The sequence below is a fragment of the Sapajus apella genome, unplaced genomic scaffold, assembly GCF_009761245.1.
Source record: "Sapajus apella isolate SASKATOON/1434 unplaced genomic scaffold, GSC_monkey_1.0 scaffold4, whole genome shotgun sequence".
Taxonomy (NCBI): Eukaryota; Metazoa; Chordata; class Mammalia; order Primates; family Cebidae; genus Sapajus; species Sapajus apella.
In genome coordinates this window covers 27,958,941-27,986,166 of record NW_022436944.1, presented here as the reverse complement: position 1 = coordinate 27,986,166, position 27,226 = coordinate 27,958,941, and the positions used below count along the sequence as shown (strand labels likewise).

The window sequence follows — 27,226 nt, the reverse complement described above, 5'->3', positions numbered from 1 at the left end:
GACACCCTGAAAAATAGGATAAGTCTAGAAATCCCCACTTGGTTGTACACCATCAATAAAGTTTTCTGTATTCAGCACCCCTCTACTGCCAAAAAAAAATACCAACACACACTTTCCTAAATCTGTATCTTACTCTAGGTCATTTCTTTTTTTTCTTTTTTGAGACAGGCTGTCATTCTGTTACCCAGGATGGAGAACAGTGGAATGATCTGGGCTCACTGTAACATCTACCTCTTGGGCTCCAGCAATCCTCCCACATCAGGCCTCCCGAGTAGTTGAGGCCACAGGTCCATGCCACGATACCTGGCTAATTTTTTGTATTTTTGGTAGAGATGGGGTTTTGCCATGTTGCCCAGGCTGGTCTTGAACCCCTGAACTCAAGTAGTCTATCTGATTCAGCCTCCCAAAGTGCTGGGATTACAGGCATGAGTCACCGCAACTGGCCAATTTTTTTTAATTTTTTTTTTTTTTTTTTTTTTTCCCTGAGATGGAGTTTCGCTCTTGTTACCCAGGCTGGAGTGCAATGGCGCGATCTCGGCTCACCGCAACCTCCGCCTCCCGGGTTCAGGCAATTCTCCTGCCTCAGCCTCCTGAGTAGCTGGGATTACAGGCACGCGCCACCAGGCCCAGCTAATTTTTTGTATTTTTGGTAGAGACGGGGTTTCACCATGTTGACCAGGATGGTCTCGATCTCTTGACTTCGTGATCCACCCGCCTCGGCCTCCCAAAGTGCTGGGATTACAGTTTTGAGCCACCACACCTGGCCCAAGGGCATTTCTTATGAGAAATATTTTCTTCTAATATATAAATAACTTCAGTATATCAGGAAACGAGTTAATCTCTAGAATTAGAACTATGCAGGCCTGAATTCTACTGAAATTTAAATGGAACTGAGAACTTTTACTTTTTTTTTTTGAGACAGAGTCTCACTCTGTTGCCCAGGCTGGAGTGCAGCGGCATGATCTCAGCACATGTAACCTCTACCTCCCAGATTCAAACAATTCTCCTGCCTCAGCATTCCAAGTAGCTGAGATTACAGCTACATACCACCACACCTGGCTAATTTTTGGTATTTTTAGTAGAGACAGGGTTTGGTCTCAAATTCCTGGCCTCAAGTGATCTACCCACATCGACCTCCAAAGTGTTAAGATTACAAGCATGAGCTACCATGCTCAGCCAGAGAACTAACTTCCAAAAACTAAAATTAACAAACTTTAGTTTTAAATGTTACTATTGTTTCCAAAAAGAAAGTAGTGTGGGTTAAACGAGTTTTTTAAATTATGTCTCTTTTCTTTTTCTTTTATTATTATTTTTTTATTTCTGAGATGCCCAGGCTGGAATGCAATGGTGTAATCTTGGTTCACTGCAACCTCTGCCTGCCAGGTCCAAGGGATTCTCTTGCCCCCACCTCCCAGGTAGCTGAGATTACACATGCATGCCAACACCACCAGCTAATTTTTGCATTTGTAGTAGAGACAGGGTTTCACCATGTTGATCAGGCTGGTCTCAAACTCCTGACCTCATGAACCACCTGCCAAAGTGCTGGAATTATAGGACTCAGCCACCTCACCTGACCTTTTTTTTTTTTTCAGGGTTCCCTTGGGAACACCATCAGGCATAGCGGTGTTCCAGCTACTCACTCTTTCTTGCCATGTCAGCTGGAATACAGTGGTGCCATCATAGCTCACTATAGCCTCTACCTCCTGGGATCAGGCCATCCTCCTGTCTCAGCCTCCTAAGTAGCTAAGACTACAAGCATATACCACCTCACCTGACTAATTTTGTTGTTCTTTCTTTTTCTGTTTGTTTGTTTTTGTAGAGACAGGGTCTCACTAAGTTGCCCAGGCTGGTCTAAAACTCCTGGCCTCAAGTAATCCTCCCACCTCAGCTTCCCAAAGTGCTGAGATTATAAGCATGACCCATCACGCTCCAACTAAAAATGATGTCTTTACATAAAAATGAAACTTCTGGGCTCGTGTCTATAATCCCAGCACTTTGGGAGTCCAAGGCAGGAGAATCACATCAGCCCAGGAACTCGAGACCAACCTAGGCAACACAGTGAGACCTCATCTCTACAAAAAATAAACAAAATTAGCCAGGCACAGTGGTGTTCACCTGTAGTCCCAGCTACTCAGGATGTTGAGGTGGGAGAACTGCTCGAGCCCAGTAGGTCGAGGCTGCAGTAAGCCAAGATCATGTCACTGCACTCCAGCTTGGGTGACAGAGTGAGACCTTATCTCAAAAAAAAAAAAAAAAAAAAAATGAAACCTCTGGCTTGGCGTGGTAGCCCACAGCTGCAATCTTAGCACTTTGGGAGACAGACACAGGAGAGTGGCTTAAGCCCAGGAGTTTGAAACAACCCTGGACAACATAGTGAGACCCCAGAATCTCTACAGAATTTTTTTTTTTTTTTTTTTTTTTTTTTTGGGAGACAGAGTCGGACTCTGTTGCCCAGGCTGGAGTGCCCACTGTAATTTCTGACTCCCAGGTTCAAGCGACTCTCTTGCCTTAGCCGTCTGAGCAGACAGGATTATAGGTGCCCGGCACCACGCCCAGCTAATTGTTTTGTATTTTTAGTAGAGACAGGGTTTTGCAATGTTGGCCAGGCTGGTCTCAAACTCCTGACCTCAGGTGATCCTCTTACCTCGGCCTCCCAAAGTGCTGGATTACAGGCATGAGCCACCGTGCCCAGCCCCAAAAAAGTTTTTAATTAGCCAGGTGAGGGGATGTACACCTAGGGTCCCAGCTACTCAGGAGGCTTAAGTAAAAGAAGATCGCTTGACACCAGGCAGTCGAGGCTACAGAGAGCCATGTTTGCACCACTGTACTATAGCCTGGGTGAAAAAACAAGATACTGTCTCAAAAAAAATTAATGTTTTAAAAAAACAACCCTTATTACCCAACTTTGGTTACAAAATCATCAAGACAATTTCCTTGCGCTAAATTGCTAACACAGTCCAAATTTATGAATAAATTGATGCAAGCTCTAGCCAACTTTGTTAGATATTTTAAAATATATTTAAAATTCTTATATTCCAGAGAAAATATGGAATATGTAAACAAGTTATTTAGAAAACGAGTTTCAAAGATTTAAAAAAACAAGTTATTAATTTAATATTTCAAAAGCAACTAAGTATCATACCAATACATTTGCCTACAGCTAAAACTTCAGAATTATTTCATCTCACATTATAAGCTTCCATTTGCTAATAAGGCCACGATGCAGTTTGTACCCAGGCCTGGATAAAAAGCCACAGAGCTGTGAAGAGCATGGGTGTGATAAAAAGAAGACAATGATTAAAACTACCTTTAGCATCTCCTAATTCTTCAAAATTGAATTGGAGCAAGGTGAATAAAGAAACGATGGAAACACTTATGCTTGTGCCTTTTAAATTTAATCACTAAGGAAGAAGGGTGTGTGTGTGATAAATTTCCTGAGTATAGATCCCTTACCTTATCTTAGAAATTGAGACCTACAGAAATATGATGACTATACCAAAGTCACTAGGGTACAGACTAATTTTTTTCTTCTACAGTTACAGGATTATGGCTGGATACTTAGCAGATACATACCCCAATTTCCTGTGCAATTAGAAGTGTCCATGTAGTGAGTTATTTCCAGTGGAATGTTGAGCGGAAATGACCTGTGTTATTCCAGGTCAGGGCTTTCAAGAAAGTTGGTACAGCATTTAAACCTTCTCTTTCCTCTTCCACTGGTCATAGTGGAATAGAGGATGACAAAGCCACAAGATGGAAGAAACCACTTGAAAGAGAATCACCTACCAAAGGGGGCCATCCAACTTAACTGTTCTATGAATGAGAAACAAATGTCTATTGTGATTGGACCATTATTCATTTTTAGTCTGTTACGGCAATTTGGCCTTCACTAATTTAGTCAAACACACAGTCTAGGTAGCTGCAAGGCCATGATTAAAACCCACATATCCTCCCTCAGTAACAGTCCAATATCACTGTGTTTTCCTTATCACCACCCTTCATCCAAACAGAAAACACAATCATAAAGAGCAGTGGGGGATATCATTAATGAGGCTACTATTATGACACCAGCAAATCATTCACTCCTGCTAAAGATGAACAACTTTTATCCTTGTTCATTACTCTGTACAATGCATTTTAGAATTCCCTGGCAGAAATGAACAAATTGACAGTTCTCTTCTTCCTCTGTTATCTTCTGATAAGAATTATTTTATTTTCAGAAATAAATGTAGAGGACAAAGTATGTTAATTTGAGGCAGATAAAGTCAAGAGGGTGATTTTGTTTTCTTCTTCTGAGACAGGGTCCCACTCTGCCACCCAGACTGGAATGCAGTGGTGTAATCATGGTTCACTGCAGCATTGGCCTCTGGAGCTTAAATGATCCTCCTATCTCAGCCACCAGAGTAGCTGGGAGTACAGATGCATGCCACCACACCCAGCCAATTTTTTCATTTTTTTTGTAGAGACAAGATCTCACCATGTTGCCCATGCTGGCCTCAAACTTCTGATCTCAAGTGATTCCCCCACACCCGACGTTGGTCTCCCAAAGTGCCAGGAATACAGGCATGAGCCACCAAGGCCCAGAAGGGTGATATTTTAACAGAGACAATGTATGACAGAAAATTAGCTAGACAAGGAAAGAAAGACTATATGCAAAGCCATGAGAAACCTTAAGCATTTATGGAATTCAACAAGCAGAGAACAGGGGCAGAATGCTACTGGGGATGCTGGCTATATACAGATCCTAGTAGGTCAAATTAAGGCATTGTTCTTCATGCAAAAGAATAAGAAATCCAATGAAGAATGTTAAACAGATAAATAAAAAAAGATCAAATAAACAACTTTTATAAGTTACAGTGTGAGAATGAATACATAAGGAATATGAATCCAATAAAAAAATAGACATTAAACAAATTTCCCAAAAGCCCAAATAATCCATAAACATAAGAGGGGAAATATTCAACCTCATTGGTCACCAAGAAAATATAAATTAAAACCACACTGAGATGCTATTTCCTAGATCATTGCTAATGAGAAAGTAAACTGATTTAACCTCTTCCAAAAAGAGTTTAGCATCAGAAATTCTATTACTGGGTATAATATTCTAGGAAAATCCTTATCTGGGCCAGGTGCAGTGGCTCACACCTGTAATCCCAACACTTTGGGAGGCAGGCGGATCACCTGAGGTTGCGAGTTTGAGACCAGCCTGACCAACATGGCAAAACCCTGACTCTACTAAAAATGCAAAAATTAGCTGGGCATGGTGGCAGGTGCCTGTAATGCCAGCTAGTTAGAAAGCTGACGAGGGAGAATCACTTGAACCCAGGAAGCGGAGGTTGTAGTGAGCTGAGATCACGCCACTGTACTCCAGCCCGGGTGACAGACAGAAACTCTGTATCAAAAAAACAAAAATGCTTATCTGAGGATAAGACATTCAAATGAATGTTTAAGATGAAAAGTTTTCATAGTAGTAAAAAACATACATAATACAAAAACTATTATGTACATTAATAGATCAATAAATAATACTGAATAATGTCCAGGCATGGTGGCTCATGCCTGTAATCCCACCACTTTGGGAGGCTGAGGAGGGCAGATCATTTGAGGTTGGGAGTTCAACACCAGGCTGATAAACATAGAGAAACCCCATCTCTACTAAAAAATACAACAAATTAGCCAGGTATGGTGGTACATGCCTGTAGTCCCAGCTACTCACGAGGCAAAGGCAAGAGAATCACTTGAACCTCGGAGGTAGAGGTTGCAGTGGGCCGAGATTGTACCGCTGCACTCCATCCTGGGCAACAAGAGTAAAACTCTGTCTCATAAAAAATAATAATACTGAATAGCTTACAAGAGAAAAAATGAATAAAATACAACTACACACATCACCATTAATGAACCTCACCAACAATGTTAAAAGAAACGAAAGAATATATATAGCATGACACTTACTGGAGTACATGAAGCAAGACTCCATCTCAAACTAATGAATAAATAAAATAAAATAAAATCAGGCTGGTGTTTCCTTATTTTCCCCAGGCTCCTTCACAGTTTTAAACAAAGTCTCTCCTGGGTGCTCAGAAGTAGAAGAGGGCTCCAACGGTTGTTTTAAAAATCTCTCCCACAAAAATGACAGATTTGGAGTCATGAGCTATATATAATAATCTCCACTCATAATACTTAAAACTTTGAATTAAAAATGTAGGTCCTTTTTGAAAATAATGTGATTTTTCCATTTAATTTTTTTTTTTTTTTTTTTTTTTTGAGATGGAGTCTTGTTCTTGCTCAGGCTGGAGTGCAATGTTGCGATCTCAGCTCAGTGCAGTCTCCACCTCCCGGGTTCAAGCTATTCTCCTGTCTCAGCCTCCCAAGCAGCTGGGATTATAGCCACATGCCACAACACCTGGGTAATTTTTTGTATTTTTAGTAGAGATAGGTTTTACCATGTTGCCCAGGCTGGTCTTGAACTTCTGACCTCAGGTGATCCACCCACCTCAGCCTCGAAAAGTGCTGGGATTACAGGCATGAGTCAACATGACCGGCCTCTATTTAAATTTTAAATATTGTAAGTTTTATACAATTACACATAAAACGTACTCTATTATGCATAAAACCGGTAATCCTCCACATAAAACTGTATTTAATAGCATACGTGACTATTTAACACAGTCTAAAAAACAGTATTAAGATCAACAAGCAGCCATTTAGAATACCCTTTATGTACTACTTCCTCTATCATGTGGCAGTCAAAAGGCTAAGTGAGATGCTTGCAGCAAAGAAAACAGTTTTGAAAGGTCATGCTATGCAGACAGCCAGAATTTGTTTCACAATATCCTTACTGTCTGTGGCAGACTGTATGACAATCTGGCTACAGTTATTTTCTGAGTAAAAGCAAAAAGCACACCACGTTATCAAAGGACCAGAAACAGTAAGCACTCAACAATATCATCTTTATGAACATTTTTTCTAACTGCGTAAACATCCATACATATTAATGAGAAAGAACCCTGAGGCAAAGACAATGAATTGAAGAAAGAGGAACTAGGAAAACTGGAAGGCAAGTTTAAACTATAACACTGTTTACTCATAGTGTTCACATAACATAAGAAGCTCCTAAGGGAAAACTTTTAAAATTAAGACACATCATTTACCAAGGAAAAAGCATAATTATAACAATATTGAAGACATTAAGATCATCTTTCAAAATTTCCATTATCTTTTTTTTTTTTTTTGGGACGGAGTTTCGCTCTTGTTACCCAGGCTGGAGTGCAATGGCGCGATCTCGGCTCACCGCAACCTCCGCCTCCTGGGTTCAGGCAATTCTCCTGCCTCAGCCTCCTGAGTAGCTGGGACTACAGGCACGCGCCACCATGCCCAGCTGCTTTTTTTTTTGTAGTTTTAGTAGAGACGGGGTTTCACCATGTTGACCAGGATGGTCTTGATCTCTTGACCTCGTGATCCACCCGCCTCGGCCTCCCAAAGTGCTGGGATTACAGGCTTGAGCCACCGCGCCCGGCCTGAAATTTCCATTATCTTAATGACAACTGCAAACAAGGTGCAAAGCTTCAAACACCTCTCTGTGGCAACTGTAATCCCATCACTTTTTTTCCCCCCATAAGAGCTTTTACTAGTCTATCAGTCATCTGAATAGGGAATCTATTTTTCCAACAGTTAAGGCAGTATGCAATCAATCAGTAAACACCAAAGTGAAAATTTCTCCAGCTCCTTGTAAAATTTCCAAACTGGATGTTAACAAGTGTATTCTTAGAAAGAAAAAAGAAAGAAAGAAAGAAAGAAAGAAAGAAAGAAAGAAAGAAAGAAAGAGAGAGAGAGAGAGAGAAAGAAAGAAAGAACGAACGAACGAAAGAAAGAAAGAAAGAAAGAAAGAGAGAGAGAGAGAGAAAGAAAGACAAGAAAAAAATTTATTTTGTTTAATCACTATCCTAACCTAAAAGATCAAATTCATGCCTACATGCAGCCAAGTAACATAGACAGAGTACCTTAACTTTATGGCAAAGCATACTTACGGTTTTTTTAAGGTCCCCAAATTTTAATTTGTGTGAGAATCTCTCACTAAAATTTAATTAGAAGAAAACTTTCTTTCTTTTTTTTTTTGAGACAGAGGCTCACTCTGTCACCCGGGCTGGAGTACAGTGCTGCCATCTCGGCTCACTGCAACCTCTGTCTCCTGGGTTCAAATGATTCTCCTGCCTCAGCCTCCCAAGTAGCTGGGACTACAGGCATGTACCACCAAATTCTGCTATTTTTTGTATTTTTAGTGGAGACAGCTTTCACCATGTTGGTCAGACTGGTCTCTAACTCCTGACCTCAGGTGATCCACCCACCCCGGCCTCGTAAAGTGCTAGTATTACAAGCATGAAGACAGCTTTTTTTTTTTTTTTTTTAACCAGTTCTGATCTTGTAGCAGAGCATAAGGATTTATACTAGTTCTAAAACTACTAGAAAACAGTGTATGACAAACATTTTAAGGAAATAAACTTAAAACATTCCACTATTCAAAACCACAGGTTGATTTTGAATAGTGGAATTATTGAATACTGGTTTAGAATAGTGGAATCTTCTGGGTATGGTGGTACATGCCTGTAATCCTAGCTACTTAGGAAGCTGAGGCAAAAGAATCATTTGACCCTGAGAGACGGGAGGTTGCAGTGAGCCGAGATCATGCCACTGCACTCCAGCATGAGTGACAGAGCAACACTTTGTCTCACCAAAAAAAGTAAATCACGGCCGGGCACAGTGGCTAACACCTGTAATACCAGCACTTTGGGAGGCTGAAGAGGGCAGATCACGAGGTCAGGAGTTTGAGACCAGCCTGGCCAATATGACGAAACTCCTTCTCTGCTAAAATATACAAAAATTAGCCAGGCATGGTGACTCGCATCTGTAGTCCCAGCTGCTTAGGAGGCTGAGGCAGGAGAATTGCTGGAACTCGGAGGCGGAGGTTGCAGTGAGCAGAGATCTCTCCACTGCACTCTAGCCTGGGCTACAGAGCAAGACTCTGTCTCAAAAAATCAAAAACAAAAACAAAAAAATCACAGGTATACTATAAAACCAAACCCAGGCAAGGCTGTGGAACCCTTGTGTATTGCTGGTGGAAATATAAAATGGTACAGCCAGTATGGAAAACAGCAGGATTGTTCCTGAAAAAAATTAAAGTATAGGCTGGGCGTGATGGCTCACACCTGTAATCCCAGCATGATGTTGTTGAATGCCTAATGTTTCTTTCCGTTCCTTTGGAGGCCAAAGCAGGCAGACTGCTTGAGCCCAGGTGTTCAAGACTAGCCTGGGCAATGTGGCGAAACACTATCTCCACTAAAAATATTTAAAAAATTACACAGGTGTGATGGGGGGCACTTGTAGTCCCAGCTACTCAGGAGGCTGAGGTGGGAGGATCACTTGACCGCAGGAAGTAGAAGTTGCACTGAGCCATGACTGCACCACTATACTCCAGCCTGGGAGACAGAGTGAGATCCTGTCTCAAAAAAAAAAAAAAAGAAAAAAGAAAAATTAAAGCATATGATCCAATATGATCTAATAATATCACTTCTGGGTATGTATACAAAAGAACTGAAAGCAGGGATTCCCCAGATTTGTACACCAGTGCTCACAGCAGCATTGTTCACAATAGCCAAAAGGCAGAAACAGCACCAGTGTTACCATCAACAGATGCATAGACCAAAAAAACGTGGTGTGTACATATAAAGGAATATTATTCAGCCGTTAAAAGGAATGAAATTCTGCTACATGCTACAACACGAATGAACCTTAAAAACATAATGCCAAGTGTAACAAGTCAGAAACAAAAAGACAAATACTGTATGATTCCACTTATACAAGACACCTGAAGCAGAGTAGTCAAATTCATACAGACAGAAAATAGAACAGTGGTTTTTGGGGGCTAAAGAAGAGGGAGCGGACTGGGTGTGGTGGCTCACGTCTATAATCTCAGCACTTTGGGAGGCCAAAGCATGTGGATCACAAGGTCAGGAGATCAAGACCATCCCGGCTAACACAGTGAAACCCCATCTCTACTAAAAATACAAAAAAATTAGCCAGGCATGGTGGCACCTGCCTGTAGTCCCAGCTACTTGGGAGGCTGAGGCAGGAGAATCACTTGAATCTGGGAGGTAGAGGTTGCAGTGAACTAAGATCGAGCCACTGCACTCTACCCTGGGTGACAGAGCAAGACTCCATCTCAAAAACAACAACAACAACAAACAAACAAGAAAAAAGAGAGCAATGCGAAGTTATTATTTAATGGGTATGGAGTTTTGGTTTGGGATGAAAAAGTTCTGGAGGTGTATGGTGGTGATGTACTTTTGTGAATGTACTCAATACCATTGAATTATACACTTAAAAGTGGTTAAGTTTTGCGCAGGTGCAGTGGCTCTCGCCTATAATCCTACTATTTTGGGAGGCCAAGGTGGCCAGATCACTTGAGCTCAGCAGGAGTTCGAGATCAGCCTGATAAACAGGGTAAAACCCTGTCCTCATCTAAAAAAAACAGAAAAAGCAAAATGCTAAATTTATATTGTATGTATTTTACCAATTTTTTTTTTTTTTAACCCTGAGCCCCAGCTACTCAGGAGGCTGAGGCAGGAGAATCGCTTGAACCTGGGAGGTAGAGGTTGCAGCAAGCTGAGATCATGCCACTGCCTCCAGCCTGGGCAACACAGTGAGACTCCATCTCAAAAACAAAACTAAACAAAACACCTGACGCCAAATAAACTTGTCCATTATGAATTTACAGGCCCTCTCTGCCTCCAACTCACCTTTTTCTACTCTTCCTACCTCCCTGTGGTATTCAAAACTGTTTTATTGTATATCCTCTTCTCTCATCTTCACTTTCAGATACTTCAAACATCTGACCTCATGATTTGTTTGGGGTTTTTTTTTTGAGACATCTCGCTCTGCCACTGAGGCTGGAGCACAGTGGTGCCATCTCGGCTTGCTGTAACCTCCAACTCTCAAGCGCAAGCAATCCTCTAGCCTCAGCCTCTCGAGTAGCTGGGACTACAGACACGTGCCACCATGTCTGACTAATTTTTACATTTTTTGTACAGATGGGGTTTTGCCATGTTGCCCAGGCTAGTCTCAAACTCAAGCAATCTGCCCACCTCAGCCTCCCCAAATGTTGGGATTTACATGGGTGAGCCACTGCACCTGGCAGCCTCACAGTTTTTTAGTCTCAAGTTACACCTCTCAGTCACAGCTTGACCTCTCACTTCCCACCACAACCTCATTCCTGGATCTGCATTTCCACCATCACAAAAAAGAAAATCCAAAGGCCTTAATCTGGTCTACAACTTGACTCAAGCCTCTATCTACCACATACACAATGATGATGTCAGCTCCTGCTACCTTCTCCCTCACTTACTTCAATACAGCCACACTGGCCCTCTTGCAGCTCATAAAACATATCAAGCACAGTCCAGCCTCAAACACTTTGTATTTAAGTTCCTTCAGTCTAAAATGCCCTCCCCATCCTGTCCAAAATACCCAGAGGGCCTGCTCCCTCACTTCATTTAGAGCTGTCAGCTCAAATGTCACCTAATCAGAGAGGTCTTCCCTAACTTCACCTTAGTAAACATACCCCTCCTTCATCAATGAATACTTTTCCCTAATATATTTCCATACCTTAATGACAATGGCAAACAAGGTGTAAATCTTCAAAAGAGCACTTATCACTACCCAACATATTATATAGGAAGCCTCCCATAACCATGTGTTCTGCATTGCTCACGCCTGTAATCCCAGCACTTTGGGAGACAGAGGCAGGCAGATCACCTGAGGTCAGGAGTTAGAGACCGGCCTGGCCAACATGGTGAAACCCAATCTCCACTAAAAATACAAAATTAGCCAGGCATGGTGGTGCGCACCTGTAATCCCAGCTACTTGGGAGGCTGAGGCAGAAGAATCATTTGAACCAGGGATGCGAAGGTTGTAGTAAGCTGAGGTTGCACCACTGCACTCCAGCCTGGGCAACAAAGTGAAATTCGGTCTCAAAAAAATTTAAAAAAAAAAAAAAAAAAAAAAAAAAAGAATATATTGGATGGGGTAGTGGTTCTGTTGTGCCTGTACTAAATAGGTACAGACTTTTTTCTACTGTCATTATTCCCTAAACAATACAATAACAGCTATTAAAAGGCATTTACATTGTATTAGGTATATAATTTATTTTCATTTTCCAAGATACCTTGAGATGATTTTTGCTTTTTGAGATGGAGTCTCAGTCTGTTGCCCAGGCTGAAGTGCAGTGACACAATCTTGGCTCACTGCAACCTCCACCTCCAGAGTTCAAGCGATTCTCCTGCCTCAGCCTCCCAAATAGCTGGGATTACAGGCCTGTGCCACCACATCTGGCTAATTTTTGGTTTTTTTAGTAGAGAATGGATTTCACCATGTTGGCCAGGCTGGTCTTGAACTCCTGACCTCAGGTGATCCGCCTGCCTCAGCCTCCCAAAGTGCTGGATTACAGGCGTCAGCCACCCCGCCCAACTGAGAGAAATTTTTTTTAAGAAAATGGGGTCTCAATCTGTCACCCATGCTGGAGTCCAGTAACGTGATCACTTCTGGGCTCAAGTGATCCTCCTGCCTCAGCCTCCTGATGGGGTTGCAGGTGTAAGCCACCATGCTCACCCAGCAAGAGGTAATTTAAAGTATACAAGAGGATATGCATAGGTTGTATTGCAAAGACTATACAATTTTATATCAGGAACTTGAGCATTTCTGGATTTTGGTATCTGCAAGGGTCCTGGAAACAATTCCCCACAGATAGCACAGAGGACTATATATTTATTGTTTATCTTCTCTGTCCACATCAGAATATCAACTCCATGAGAAATGGGCCTCTGTTTTTGTTCACTATTATAACCCTAGCAGCCAGCAGAGTTCTTGGTATATTAGTAGATGCTCGGTAAACATGTACTCAATAAATAATGGCCTCCCGTGTCTTGATGCATCCCCTTTATCAATTTTGCATTTCATAGACAGTTATTTCAACTACCAGTGTCAAATTTCTCATATTCACCTAAAAGGTTATGCTAGCTATATTCATACTGCCTGATATGTCATGCTAGCTTATATCAAACTAGGCCTTTACTATTGCTCAGCAATCCTTTCTATTCTATCCTGGTGGTCACATTAAGTTTCGCCACCATCACCTACAGCCTGGTCAATTTCAACAGCCTCTTAATTGACCTTTTGTTTCCACTCTGTACCTATAATTCACCTTCAATAAAGCAGTCAGAGGACTCTAAGGCATATACATCATATCATATCACTTTTATGCTTAAAAGCTCACAAGATGTCAGGCACAGTGGCTCATGCCGATAATCACAGCACTTTGGAAGGCCAAGGTGGGTGGATCACCTGAGATCTGGAGTTCAAGACCAGCCTGGCCAACATGGTGAAACCCTATCTCTACTAAAAATACAAAAAATTAGCCGGGCATGGTGGTGGGCGCCTTTAATCCCAGCTACTTGGGATGCTGAGGCAAGAGAATCGCTTGAACCCGGGGGGCAGAAGTTGCAGTGAGCTGAGATTGCACGATTGCGCTCCAGCCTGAGCAACAAGAGCGAAACTACATCTGAGGGAAAGAAAAAAAAAAAAAACTCGCAAGACTTCTTTGAGTCTAAACTCCTTACCACAGCCACATGGCACTACGTGGCCTTATTCTGCCTACTTCTTCAATCTTAAATTTTTTTACGAGATAGGGGCTTACTATGTTGCTCAGGCTGGTTTCAAACTCCTAGCCTCAAGCGATCCTACTGCTTTGGCCTCCCAAAGTGCTGGGATTACAGATGTGAGCCACTGTGCCTGGCCTACTTCTTTAATCTCATTTCATGACACTATGGTCCTCATCCACCCTATTGCAGAAACACTGGAATTCTTTCCATTCCTCAAACATAATCAGCTCATTTCCACCTTGAGGTTTAAACTTACACAGCATGTTTGTTTTTTTTGTTTTGTTTTTTTAGCTTGGCTAAATTCTCGTCTTTCAGAACTTAATGTCATCTCCTCAGAAGAAGACAACCAGTCACTATCAACTGCCCTATTTTAATTCTTTTCATATCACATTACAATTTTCTATTGTTCTTGTTCACGCCAATGATTTGCTCCACAAGAACACTTAGTCTTGTCTACAAGACTGCCTGGCACAATACAGGTGGTCAATAAATATTTGGTGAATTTGGTAGCTGCCCTACAATGATTTTCCTAAATGCTTTCTTCTCCCAGGATCCCAACCTCACCACTGATTAACTATATGCTAAATAGATAACCTCAATCCCTACATTATTAAAAAAGTAAGATTAAGAAATCCTACAGTTAGCTGGGTATGGTGGCACACACCTGCAGTATTAGCTACTCAGGAAGCTGAGGTGGCAAGACTGCATGAGCCCAGGAGTTCAAGGTTGCAGTGAGCTATAACTGCACCACTGCACTCCAGCCTGGGCAACAGAGTATGACCTGCTGGAAGGGAGAGGGAGAGAAAGGGAAGGAGAAAAGAAGTCCTACAGCTTCTTCCTCTTTGCCTGAAAATTCCTTGACATATCCTCTCTTCCAGTCCTCTAGTTTCTAAGCAGAAAAATTGCTACTCTTGTAAGAGCTATGCCCTTTACCTACGTCTTTGATCTAAAAGTTCTTACCTTCTCAGAGTAAAATCTTAATCACTCTCTTTAATATTTAAACTACATGCAAGCTGAGAAAAGTGGCTCACACCTGTAATCCTGGCATTTTGGGAGGCCGAGGCAGGAAGATCACTTGAGCTCAGGAGTTCGACAGCAGCCTGGCCAACATGGTGAAAACCCATCTTACAAAACGTACAAAATTAGCCAAGCATGGTAGTGAACACCTACAGTCTCAGCTACTTGGGAGGTGGGTGGATTGCTTAAGCCCAGGAGGTCGAGGCTGCAATGAGCCAAGATCCCACCACTGCACTCCAGCCTGCTGACAGACCAAGACTCTGTCTCAAAATAAATAAATAAAATACATGCAAATGGATCATTCCCATTTACCCAAAATATACCACTTGGTAATGCTAAAGTATCTAGCAGGCAATATACCCCCAGGCAGGGAGTACGTCTGTCCTATTAACAGTATAACTAGGATAGATCACATTTATTGTCCAAACCAGTAAACTTGAGAGTAAAGGACAGCATTAAAAATAACTGCGCATTAAAAATGCCGGGCATGGTGCCTCACGCGTGTAATCCCAGCACTTTGGGAGGCTGAGGCGGGCGGATCATGAGGTCAAGAGATCGAGACCATCCTGGTCAACATAGTGAAACCCTGTCTCTACTAAAAAAATACAAAAATTAGCTGGGCGTGGTGGCACACGCCTGTAGTCCCTAGAGCTACTTGGGAGGCTGACGCAGGAGCATTGCTTGAACCCAGGAGGCAGTGAGCCAAGACCGCGCCACTGCACTCCAGCCTGGCGCCTGGTGACGCAGCGAGTCTCTGTCTCAAAAAATAATAATAACTAGTCTTTAGGCCAGGCGCAATGGCTCATGCCTGTAATCAATCCCACTAGCACTTTGGGAGCCCAAGGCAGGCAGATCACCTGAGGTTAGGAGTTCAAGACCAGCCTGGCCAACATGATGAAACCCCATCTCTACTAAAAATACAAAAATTAGCCGGGTTTGGTGACTCACACCTATAATCCCAACTACTTGGGAGGCTAAGGCAGGAGAATCACTTGAACCCGGGAGGCGGAGGTTGCAGTGAACTGAAATTGCACCATTGCACTCCAGCCTGCATGACAGAGCAAGACTCCATGTCAAAAAAATAAAAATACGCCGGGTGCGGTGGCTCAGGCCTGTAATCCCAGCACTTTGGGAGGCCGAGGCGGGTGGATCACGAGGTGAAGAGATCGAGACCATCCTGGTCAACATGGTGAAACCCCGTCTCTACTAAAAAAAAAAACTAAACAATTAGCTGGGCATGGTGGCGCGTGCCTGTAGTCCCAGCTACTCAGGAGGCTGAGGCAGGAGAATTGCCTGAACCCAGGAGGCGGAGGTTGCGGTGAGCCGAGATTGCGCCATTGTACTCCAGCCTGGGTAACAAGAGCGAAACTCCGTCTCAAAAAAATAAATAAATAAAAATACAAATACAAATAACTGGGCAGGCCAGGAGCAGTGGCTCACACCTGTAATCCTAGCACTTAGGGAGGCTGAGGCAGGTGGATCATGGGGTCAGGAGATAGAGACCATCCTGGCTAATACAGTGAAACCCTGTCTCTACTAAAAATACAAAAAAAAAAATTAGCCGGACATGGTGGCACGTGCTGTAGTGTCAGCTACTCGGGAGGCCGAGGCAGGAGAATCGCTTGAACCCGGGAGGCGGAGGTTGTGGTGAGCCGAGATCCCACCACTGCACTCCAGCCTCGGTGAGAGAGCCAGACTCCATCTCAAAAAAAAAAAAAAAATAGAATAAATAACAACTGGGCATGAACTGATCTACAAAGAGATTTGAACCAGGATATATGACTACCCTAACTATAACTCCAGTGCTTAAGGAAGTAATGGCTGCATCTATGATACCTATGGGTTTAATACATGAATTAGCTGAAATATTTGGGTTTTATCACCTCCTTTTTACTCTTCACTCCATTGCAAGCTGCTTTTCAGCCATAAACAGCCTCCTGAAACGGCTCCTGCTAGGATCATCAATGAATTCCTAACTGCCAAATCCAAAAAAGTTTCTTCAGTTTTCAATTAACCTGTCTGAAGAGCTTGCAACACTACTGACCTTTCTGTTTCATGAAGCTCTGTTCTTAACTGCAGGAAACATAATCCTCAATAACAGACTATCTTCAAATAAGACCTAGCATCCCCCCTACTCTCACTCCCTACCTCATAGGTTAACTAAAAAATGTATAATCTAACCAATATTAATAATTAAAAATACAAAATTGGATACTTACCTAAGAATGATTGCCCCCATTTCAGTCTTTTAGGAAAACAGATGCCATTACTTATTTTTTTAAAGTGATGTTTTCATGGAAGACTTTTTCCCGTTAGAACATATACTACAAAAAAGATTGAAGACAAAAGTATTAATCTAAATAGGCTAAATTAAGTCAGGTAAATTTTATTACTTATATAATTAATCATTTGTTAATGCTACACATTTAAAAACATGTAGGTTGAAGATCTAATGAGATTGAAGATCTATTCCTTTGCTCTCAGATTTTGGCCATTTTCTTATTGGATTGTCTTTTTCTAATTAATTAGTAGACTTTATATAGTCAGCACCAGGACAGACAACATAATTTGCAGAGCCCAGTGCAAAATAAAAATGTGAGGCCTCAGGGCTGAGTAACCCAAAAAAAAAAAAAAAAAACGTGAGGCCTTGGGGTTTCCCTTTCTCCACTTTGGAGCATCCCTCCCTTTGTCTCTGTACAGGGGAGCTGCTTCTTTCTTTCTTCCCCCTACTTTCTTGCCTATTAAACTCCCTGCTCCTTAAAACTAAAAACAAAGTAAAACAAAACAAAACAAAAAAAACTAACGCCTTTTCACCAAGATGGCACCAAAAGAGAAAGAGGAAGCCCCTGCCTCTCCCAAAGCTGAAGCCCAAAGGCTAAAAGCCAAAAAACACACTGCTGAAAGATATCTGTATGCTACCCATCTTTAGGCTGCCCCAAGACAGTACAGCCAAAATATCCTAGGAAGAGCACTCCCAAGAAAAACAGGCTTAACACTGGCCAGTGAGAAGACGGAAGACAACACTACACTTGCATCAGTTGTGTATGTCAAACTCAACAAGCATCAGATCAAACAGGCTGTGAAGAAGCTCTAAGACACTGACATGGCCAAGGTCAACACCAGGATCAGGTCTGACAGAGAGAAGGCATATGTTCAACAGATTCCTGACTTTGAAAAAAAGATGCTTTGAACGCTGCCAACAAAACTGCAATAACCTAAATTGAGTTCAGCTGGCAAATTCCAAACATAAATTTTTCACCATAAAAACACTTTAAAATAGGTAAATAAAGACGTTGGGCCACTTTTTCAAAAATTAAGAATTTCAAGACAGTGACAGGTGTCACTAATAATAAACTAATAAACTAAGCACAGGGACCATCTACATGAGGGGTCCTGTGTGACTGCACAGACTGCACGCCCATGCAGCCAGCCCTGGTCAGGACACTAATTCCCTGTTACATATATTACAATTATTTATCCCAAAATATGTGGCATGTTTTCACTTTATGGTGTCTTTTGATGAAAATGAATTTTTTTAAATGAGAGGAACGTTATAAAACAAACTTTAGAATAATTTCAAAGTACATAAAGCTGATTGCTTCCCCAAAAGTAAGAGAATTGGTGAACTCAAAAATAACAAACTTGTTTATTCAGGATGTTGATGTTGATAGTGGGGGAGGCTATGCATGTGTGGGTACAGTTATGACTGTGTGGGGTATATGTGAAAACTCTCTGTACCCGCTGCTCAATTTTGCTGTGAATCTAAAACTACTCTTAAGAATAAAATCCAGGGCCAGGAGTGGAGGCATGTGCCTGTGTCCAGTTACTCAGAGGCTGAGGTGGGAAGATCACTTGAGTACAGGAGGCCGAGGTTGCAGTGAACCAAGATCACACCACTGCACTCCAGCCTGGGCAAAAGAATGACGCCCTGTCTCAAAAAAAAAAAAAAAAAATACTGTATACTCTATGGAAAGACTGTCTGTGTCATCTCTATTGCTAAGTGAAAAACACTGTGTAAGGGGGAAGGTGGGAAGACATTTGCAAAATAACAGTTATAATATGCTACCCTTGAGATTGGTGGATTTTTGGGTAAAGACAGAAAGAACAAGAATCTGTAATTATTTATTTATTTATCTATCTGTTTTTGTTTTTGAGGCAGTCTAACTCTGTTGCCCAGCCTGCAGTGCAGTGGCACAACTACAGCTCACTGCAGCCTAGACCCCCCCCCGGGCTCAGGTGATCCTCCACCTCAGCCTCCCAAGTAGCTGGGACTACAGACATGCACTAAGACCCTCGGCTAATTTTTCTATTTTTTTGTAGAGACAGGTTTTACCACATAGCCCAGGCTGGTCTTGAACTCCTGGGATCAAGCAATCTGCCTGCCTCAGTCTCCCAAAGTTCTGAGATTACATGCCCAAGCCACTGTACCTGGTCAGAATCTGTATTTTTATTGTCTTTACTTATATAAAGAAACTCTAGAAAGTTACATGAGAAACTGAAAAATAGTTTTCTGGTGGGGTGGAATGCTGGAGGAATGGTGTGATTAGAAACAGGGTAGCTGATACTCAGGAGGCTGAGGCAGGAGAATTGCCTGAACCCAGGAGGCGGAGGTTGTGGTGAGCCAAGACAGCGCCATTGCACTCCAGCCTGGGTAACAAGAGCGAAACTCCGTCTCAAAAAAAAAAGAAACAGGGTAGCTGAGAGATATGGAAAGAGACTTTCCACTGTTTACGTTTTTGTATTTAAAAGTATTTCTAACTCCGGGAGATACTACAATACATAGATTAGTAAATAAATGAACCAAAATAGGGCCTAAATACTATCAACACAAACACGCAGTAACAGGAACTATTCTTTTACTGTCTCTGAAATTAAGACCTTAGCACTGCCCATCTCACTAAAGTCACCAACCCAAGATCTCTAATACTAGTTCCCTTGAAAAAGGATATTTTCTCCATAATTCCATGTTGCTTCTCTCAGCGTTAAGGGTCAACTTTTTCTCCCCTAGCTATACAAAGCCTCATGTCTCTTCTGAACAAAAGCCTCACCAAGCCAGGCACAGAGGTGTAAGCCTGTAATACAGTTACTTGGGAGGCCAGAAGATCACTTGAGCCCATAAATTCAAGACCAGCCTGGGCAACATGGCGAAACACTGTGTCTACTAAAAATACAAAAATTAGCTGGGCATGATGGCGTATGCCTGTAATCCCAGCTCCTTGGGAGACTGAGGCTATGTTGCTCCAATATCCTCCAAATTTTTCTCTCTGCTTCAAATCTTACCTCCCTACAATTAATCTGCACCAGATCAACCAGAATGCACCATGTACAGCATAAATCAGATCATGGGAATAATCTGCTTAAAACCTTCCAAAGGCTTCCTGTTGTGACCCTACCTGAATTACAACTATGAACTACGAAGACTCTATATGATATTAAAAATGACCTACCTACAGAGACTCTATATGATCTGGTATCTGTCTACAACTAGCCTCATCTTCTTTTTTTGTTTGTTTGTCTGTTTTTTGAGACAGAGTCTTGCTCTATCACCCAGCCTGCTGTGCAGCAGCATGATCACGGTTCACTCCGGCCTCAACCTCCTAAACTCTAGGGATCCTCCCACCTCAGTCTCCTGAGTAGGTGGGACTATAAGCGTGCACCACACCTGCCTAATTTTTGTTATTTTCTGCAGAGATGGGGCTTTGCCATGTTGCCAAAGCTGGTCTTGAACTCCTGGGCTCAAGCAATCCACCTGCCTTGGCCTCCCAAAATGCTGGGATTACAGGCATAAGCCACCATGTCAGGCCCTGATGGACCTACTTTCCTCTTCATTCAATTACCCTCTAGCCTTACTGGTATATTGTCTTTTCCTCACACTTTGTTCCTAATTTAGGGCTCTTGTACACGCTGTTCTTCAGCTTGCAATGTGCTGCCCCCAGGTCTTCTGCCACTTCATAACATTTATGTTTTAACTCAAAAGTTGCCTTTCCTAAGAGGCATTTTATACAGCTCCACAGTTAAGACAGCAACCAACGTCATAATCTACCACATTACTTTATCATCTTTAAAATATTTACTAATGCTCACAGTTCTCATTTACTAATATAAATGTTTCTTTTTTTTTTTTTTTTTTTTTGAGACAGAGTTTCGCTCTTGTTACCCAGACTGGAGTGCAATGGCGCGATCTCGGCTCACCGCAACCTCCGCCTCCCGGGTTCAGGCAATTCTCCTGCCTCAGCCTCCTGAGTAGCTGGGATTACAGGCACGCGCCACCATGCCCAGCTAATGTTTTGTATTTTTAGTAGAGACGGGGTTTCACCATGTTGACCAGGATGGTCTCGATCTCTTGACCTCGTGATCCACCCGCCTCGGCCTCCCACAGTGCTGGGATCACAGGCTTGAGCCACTGCGCCCAGCCTTATAAATGTTTCTTTTATTGAAGAATAGGAAAAGTCTTGAGGATAGCTGTTAATTCATAAAAATATATTTTTTTTTTCAACAGAGTCTTTGTCACCCAAGCTGGAGTGCAGTAGTGCAATCATGGCTTACTGCAACCTTGACCTCCTGGGCTCTAGGAAATCCTCCCACTTCAGCCTCTTGAGTAGCTGGGACTACAGGCGTGTGCCACCACACCCAGTTATTTTTGGGGGATGGGGTAGGGATAGGGTTTACTATGTGGTTCAAGCAGTCCCAAGCTTGAGGGCTCAAGCAATCGTCCTACCTCAGATTCTGAAAGTGCTGGGATTACAGGCTTGAGCCACTGCACTCAGCTACAACTCTATTATTTTATTGATTGATTGATGGAATTTCACCCTGTCACCCAGGCTGGAGTGCAGTGACGCAATCTGGGTTCACTGCAACCTCCACCTCCCAGATTCAAGCTTTTCTACTGCCTCAGCCTGCCATGTACGTGGGATTACAGGTGTGTGTCACCACGCCCAGCTAATTTTTGTACTTTTAGTAGAGATGGGGTTTTGTTATGTTGGCCAGGCTGGTCTCGGACCTCCTGACCACAGAAAATCTGCCTACCTACACCTCCCAAAGTGCTGGGATTACACTCATGAGCCACCATGCCTAGCCTGTTTTTTAACTTTTCTATTAAATCTCAGGTATTTCAAAATCACGTACATATAAATTCCACACCAAAAAAGAATAGGCTGGGCATGGTGGCTCACACCTATAATCCCAACACTTCCGGAGGCCGAGGCAGGTGGATCACAAGGTCAGGAGATCAAGACCATCCTGGCTAACATGGTGAAACCCCATCTTTACTAAAAATACAAAAAAAATTAGCTGGGCATGGTGGCACATGCCTGTAGTCCCAGCTACTCGGGAGGCTGGGGCAGGAGAATCGCCTGAACCCGGAAGGCTGAGGTTGCAGTGAGCCGAGATTGTGACACTGTACTACTACAGCCTGGGTGACAGAGCACGACTTGGTCTCAAAAAAAAAAAAAAAAAAGCAAGGCCGGGCGCGGTGGCTCAAGCCTGTAATCCCAGCACTTTGGGAGGCCGAGGCGGGTGGATCACGAGGTCAAGAGATCGAGACCATCCTGGTCAACATGGTGAAACCCCGTCTCTACTAAAAATACAAAAACATTAGCTGGGCATGGTGGCGCATGCCTGTAATCCCAGCTACTAAGGAGGCTGAGGCAGGAGAATTGCCTGAAACCAGGAGGCGGAGGTTGCGGTGAGCCGAGATCGCGCCATTGCACTCCAGCCTGGGTAACAAGAGTGAAACTCCATCTCAGGAAAAAAAAAAAAAGCAAGTAGAACAGGTACTCACAATAATGAAATGAGGTGACATAGCAAGAGTATTATTTTAAAAATAACAATAATCTACACAAGAATGAGCAGCTGTACCACAGTAATTTGTATATTAAATATCAGAGTTTCCCAATTTTATAATCATTGTATGCTTCTGGATCATGACACAGACATTATCAATGCATTAGATGGATAAAATTATCTACATTCAAAGTTGTAAGAATGACAGAATAGGTATGTTTATATTTGAAAACAGTCATAGGCCAGGCGCAGTGGCTCATGCCTATAATTCTAAAGCTTTGAGAGGCTAAAGATGGAGGACTGCTTGAGCCCAGTCCTGAAGTTGGAGGACAGCCTGGACAACGTGCAGATCCCGTCTCTAAAAAAAAAAAAAGCAAAAATAAAAAATTAGCTGGGGATGTTGGTGCATACCTGTAATCCTAGCTACTTGGGAGGCTGAGGTGGGTGGATCACCTGAGCATAGTTCAAGGCTGTAGTGAACCATGATGGTGCCACTGTACTCCAGCCTGGGCAACGGAGCAAGATCCTGTTTCTAAAAACAAAAACAAAAAAGAAGAAAAAGAAAGAATGAAAGAAAAGGGGGGCCAGGAACAGTGGCTCACACCTATAATCCCAGAACTTTGGGAGGCCAAGGCAAGTGGATCACTTGAGGTCAGGAGTTCAAGACCAGCCTGGGCCAACACAGTGAAACCCTGTCTCTACTAAAAATGTAAAAAAATTAGCCAGGCGTGGTGGCAGGCACCTGTAATCCCAGCTACTCAGGAGGCTGAGGCAGGAGAATTGCTTGAACCCAGGAGGTGGAGGTTGCAGTGAGCTGACATCGCGCCACTGCACTTCAGCCTGGGTGACAGAGACTGCATCTAAACCAAAAAAAAAAAAAAGAAAGGGGGTAAGCAAAAAGGGGAAAGGAGAGAGGGGGAGAGGAAATGAAAGATATGGGGAAAGAAGGAAGGATGCAGGCAGGAAGGGATTCTCATCTCTACTGAGATATTTCAAGTTACCTTGTCTGTGGAAAACTCCATTGCATATTAGTGAGGAATGGCCAGGCACAGTGGCTCACACCTGTAATCCCAGCACTTTGTGAGGCTGAGGTGGGTGGATCACGAGGTCAGGAGTTTGAGACCAGCCTGACCAACATGGTGAAATCCTGTCTCTACTAAAAACACAAAAAGTAGCCGGGCGTGGTGGCACACGCCTGTAATCCCAGCTACTCAGGAGGCTAAAGGAAAAGAACTGCTTTAACCTGGGAGGCAGAGGTTGCAGCAAGCCAAGATGGCGCCACTGTACTCCAGCCTGGGCAACAGAGCGAGGCTCTGTCTCAAAAAATTTAAAAAAAACACCCCGTCTTTACTAAAAATACAAAAATTAGCTGGGCATGGTAGCGCATGCCTGTAATCCCAGCTACTCGGGAGGCTGAGGCAGGAGGATTGCTTGAACCCAGGAGACAGAGGTTGCGGTGAGCCGAGATTGCGCCATTGCACTCCAGCCTGAGTAACAAGAGTGAAACTCTGTCTCAAAAAATAAATAAATAAATAAAATAAAAATATTTGTGAGAAGAAAAAAAAAAAGAGAAAGAGAAAAGCAAATAATGTTAGTATTGTTATTAAAAAAAAAAAAGTTTTGGCCAGGTGCAGTGGCTCACACCTGTAATCCCAGCACTTTGGGAGGCCAAGGTGGGCAGATCATGAGGTCAGGAATTCAAAACCAGACTGGCCAACATGGTGAAACCCCGTCTCTACTAAAAAATACAAAAATCAGCTGGGCATGGTGGCTTGTGCCTTTAAATACAGCTACTTGGGAGGCTGATGTAGGAGAATTGCTTGAACCAGGACCTGGGAAGCGGAGGTTGCAGTGAGCCAAGATCATGCCACTGAACTCCAGCCTGGGCTACAGAGCAAGACTCCACCTCAAAAAAAAAAAAGAGTTTTTACCTTCCAGAGCTCAGGTCCCTATACTATATTTTGAGTACCAATCCTGCTCTATTCTGTGCTCCACAACACCCTAGACAGGATCTATTTGTATTTATGCCAACATACCAGAATTATCTGTTCATGTGCCAGTCTCTCATGAAGTTTCTTTAAACTAAAACCATGAGCCATGAACCTTCTTCAACTTTGCAACCCCAGTGCCTCATAGAGCACACAACACATATCCTCTCGATAATGTTCCATGAATAAATGATGGATAGAGGAAAATATTCACACACTCTAATATATTAATATAAAAGTGTATGTGAATGAAGCGGAGTTTCCCATGGCCAACTCTTCAGCTAATAGAAGTGTACTAAAGAAAAATCCTGCCAGGCAGGGCGGCTCACGCCTGTAATCCCAGCACTTTGGGAGGCCGAGCAGGGTGGATCACTTGAGGTGAGAGTTCAAGACCAGCACAGCCACCATGGTGAAACCCCATCTCTACTAAAAATACAAAAATTAGCTGGGCGTGGTGACCTGTGCCTGTAATCCCTGCTACTCAGGAGGCTGAGGCAGGAGAATCGTTTGAACCTGGGAGGCCAAGATTGCAGAGAGCCAAGATCACGCCATTGCACTTCAGCTTGAACAACAGAGCAAGACTCCGTCTCAAGAAAAAAAAAAAAGAAAGAAAAATCTTATGATAAATTGACAGCAATGCCAGAAGTAGAATAAAAGAGATATTCAAACCTGGTATGACTACATTAGAACAAACCTTTTCAATAAGTTTAGTCCAGAGGGAACAAGGAAAGTAGATCCTAAAGGGCATTTTAAACTGTAAACAAACACCCACTGCTCCAGTCTTCCACCAGAATAAAAAGTATCCACCTCTGCAAGCAGACAATTAAACCGCTGTTTTTAAAAAGGTTGGGGAAGGGAGGTGGTGTCAAGGCAGGGAGAGTGCCAGAGACTGGATGACTAAGAAAGAATATAAACAAGCATCCTCACCTTAGGAAACTTAACGTATATTTTAAATTTTGCCAAATTAGAATATGAGAAAACATATTTTCCTGTCTTTATCTGCATTCGTTTTTAAATCAATGACTCTTCCATATCTATGAATGACCTCCATCCTCCCAATCCAAGTAAATATCAACATGATAGCATTATTGAACACAGGATACATATTTGCCTCTCTTGCTTATTATTATAGCTGGCCCAGTACCTTGATGCTTAATAAATATATCCAGATTGTTCATTAATTGGATAGCTGAAGAAGCATGTGGGCCAAGGGAAAAGAATTCCTTTTGCAGAAAGGTCCTGGGATGAGGCTACAGCAAGGTGTCATACAAGCCAAGACATGAAAGATGCTCTTGGAAGAGGCTCAGGTGTGGAGGGAAAATTCTATGCTGGCTTTTACCACTAAGGCACTAGGGAAGTCACTGGAGCTGATGGCCTCCTTCTCTGGGCCTCCATTCTCAAACACAACATAAAGCTCTAAAATGCTTAGGCTCTCTAACTTAATTTTCAGAAAGTCTCTGTGGCTTGTCTATCTAGGAAAGCCACAGCCTCTCAGCAGAATAAATTTGACATTCTAAAGGTAAGAATTTTGACTAGAATCAATTCACTGGTGGCCCACATCATTACAGCAAAGTATTCAGCATTCAGTTATTGTTAGATAATTTTAAAAAAGGTTAATACTGTCACCACATATTCTAGATAAGGAAACTGTTATAAAAGTAACCTGATTCACGCCTGTAATCCCAGCACTTTGGGAGGCCGAGGCCGGTGGATCACGAGGTCAAGAGATCGAGACCATCCTGGTCAACATGGTGAAACCCCGTCTCTACTAAAAATACAAAAAATCAGCTGGGCATGGTGGTGCGTGCCTGTAATCCCAGCTACTCCGGAGGCTGAGGCAGGAGAATTGCCTGAACCCAGGAGGCGGAGGTTGCGGTGAGCTGAGATCGTGCCATTGCACTCCAGCCTGGGTAACAAGAGCAAAACTCCGTCTCAAAAAAAAAAAAAAAAAAAAAAGTAACCTGATAGGCCAGGCACAGTGGCTCACACTTATAATCCCAGCACTCTGGGAGGCTGAGGCAGAAGGACTGCTTGAGCCCAGGACAACAGAGCAAGAGTCCATCTCCACAAAATTTTTTTAAAAATAAAAATAAAAAAAGAAGTAACCTGACAAATCGCTTGGCCTCTTATAGAGAAAAAATACATGAATATTTTAGAAAATAACAGGCTGGGCATGGTAGCTCTTATCTATAATCCTAGTACTTTGGGAGGTCAAGGCAACAGGATGGCTTGAGCCCGAGAGTTCAAGACCAGGCTGGGCAACAGAGCAAGAACCCCTCTCTATAAAAAAGTTAAAAACCAGCCAGGTGAGGTGGCACACACCTGTAGACCCAGCTACTCAGGAGGCTGTGGTGGGTGTATCACTTGTGCCCAAGAAGGCTGAAGCTCCAGTGAGCCGTGATCATGCCACCCCAGTGAGCCTGAATAACAGAGTAGACCTTGTCTCAAAAAAAAAAAAAGGAGCGAGGCCGGGCGCGGTGGCTCACGCCTGTAATCCCAGCACTTTGGGAGGCTGAGGCAGGTGGATCACGAGGTCAAGAGATCGAGACCATCCTGGTCAACATGGTGAAACCCCGTCTCTACTAAAACTACAAAAAATTAGCTGGGCATGGTGGCGCGTGCCTGTAATCCCAGCTACTCAGGAGGCTGAGGCAGGAGAATTGCCTGAACCCAGGAGGCGGAGGTTGCAGTGAGCCGAGATTGCGCCATTGCACTCCAGCCTGGGTAACAAGA

General features: G+C 42.9%; 1 long non-coding RNA gene across 1 annotated transcript in view; it reads right to left on the bottom strand.

Annotated features, from left to right (window-relative positions):
- Positions 1 to 14,454: 14,454 nt before the first annotated feature.
- LOC116541150 overlaps positions 14,455 to 27,226 on the bottom strand; it is a 37,073-nt gene continuing 24,301 nt past the window's right edge. The window contains exons 2-3 of the long non-coding RNA XR_004264725.1: positions 16,943 to 17,047; positions 14,455 to 14,490 (exon numbers count right to left, since the gene is read on the bottom strand). This is a non-coding gene — a long non-coding RNA (uncharacterized LOC116541150). The remainder of the gene's footprint in view (positions 14,491 to 16,942; positions 17,048 to 27,226) is intronic.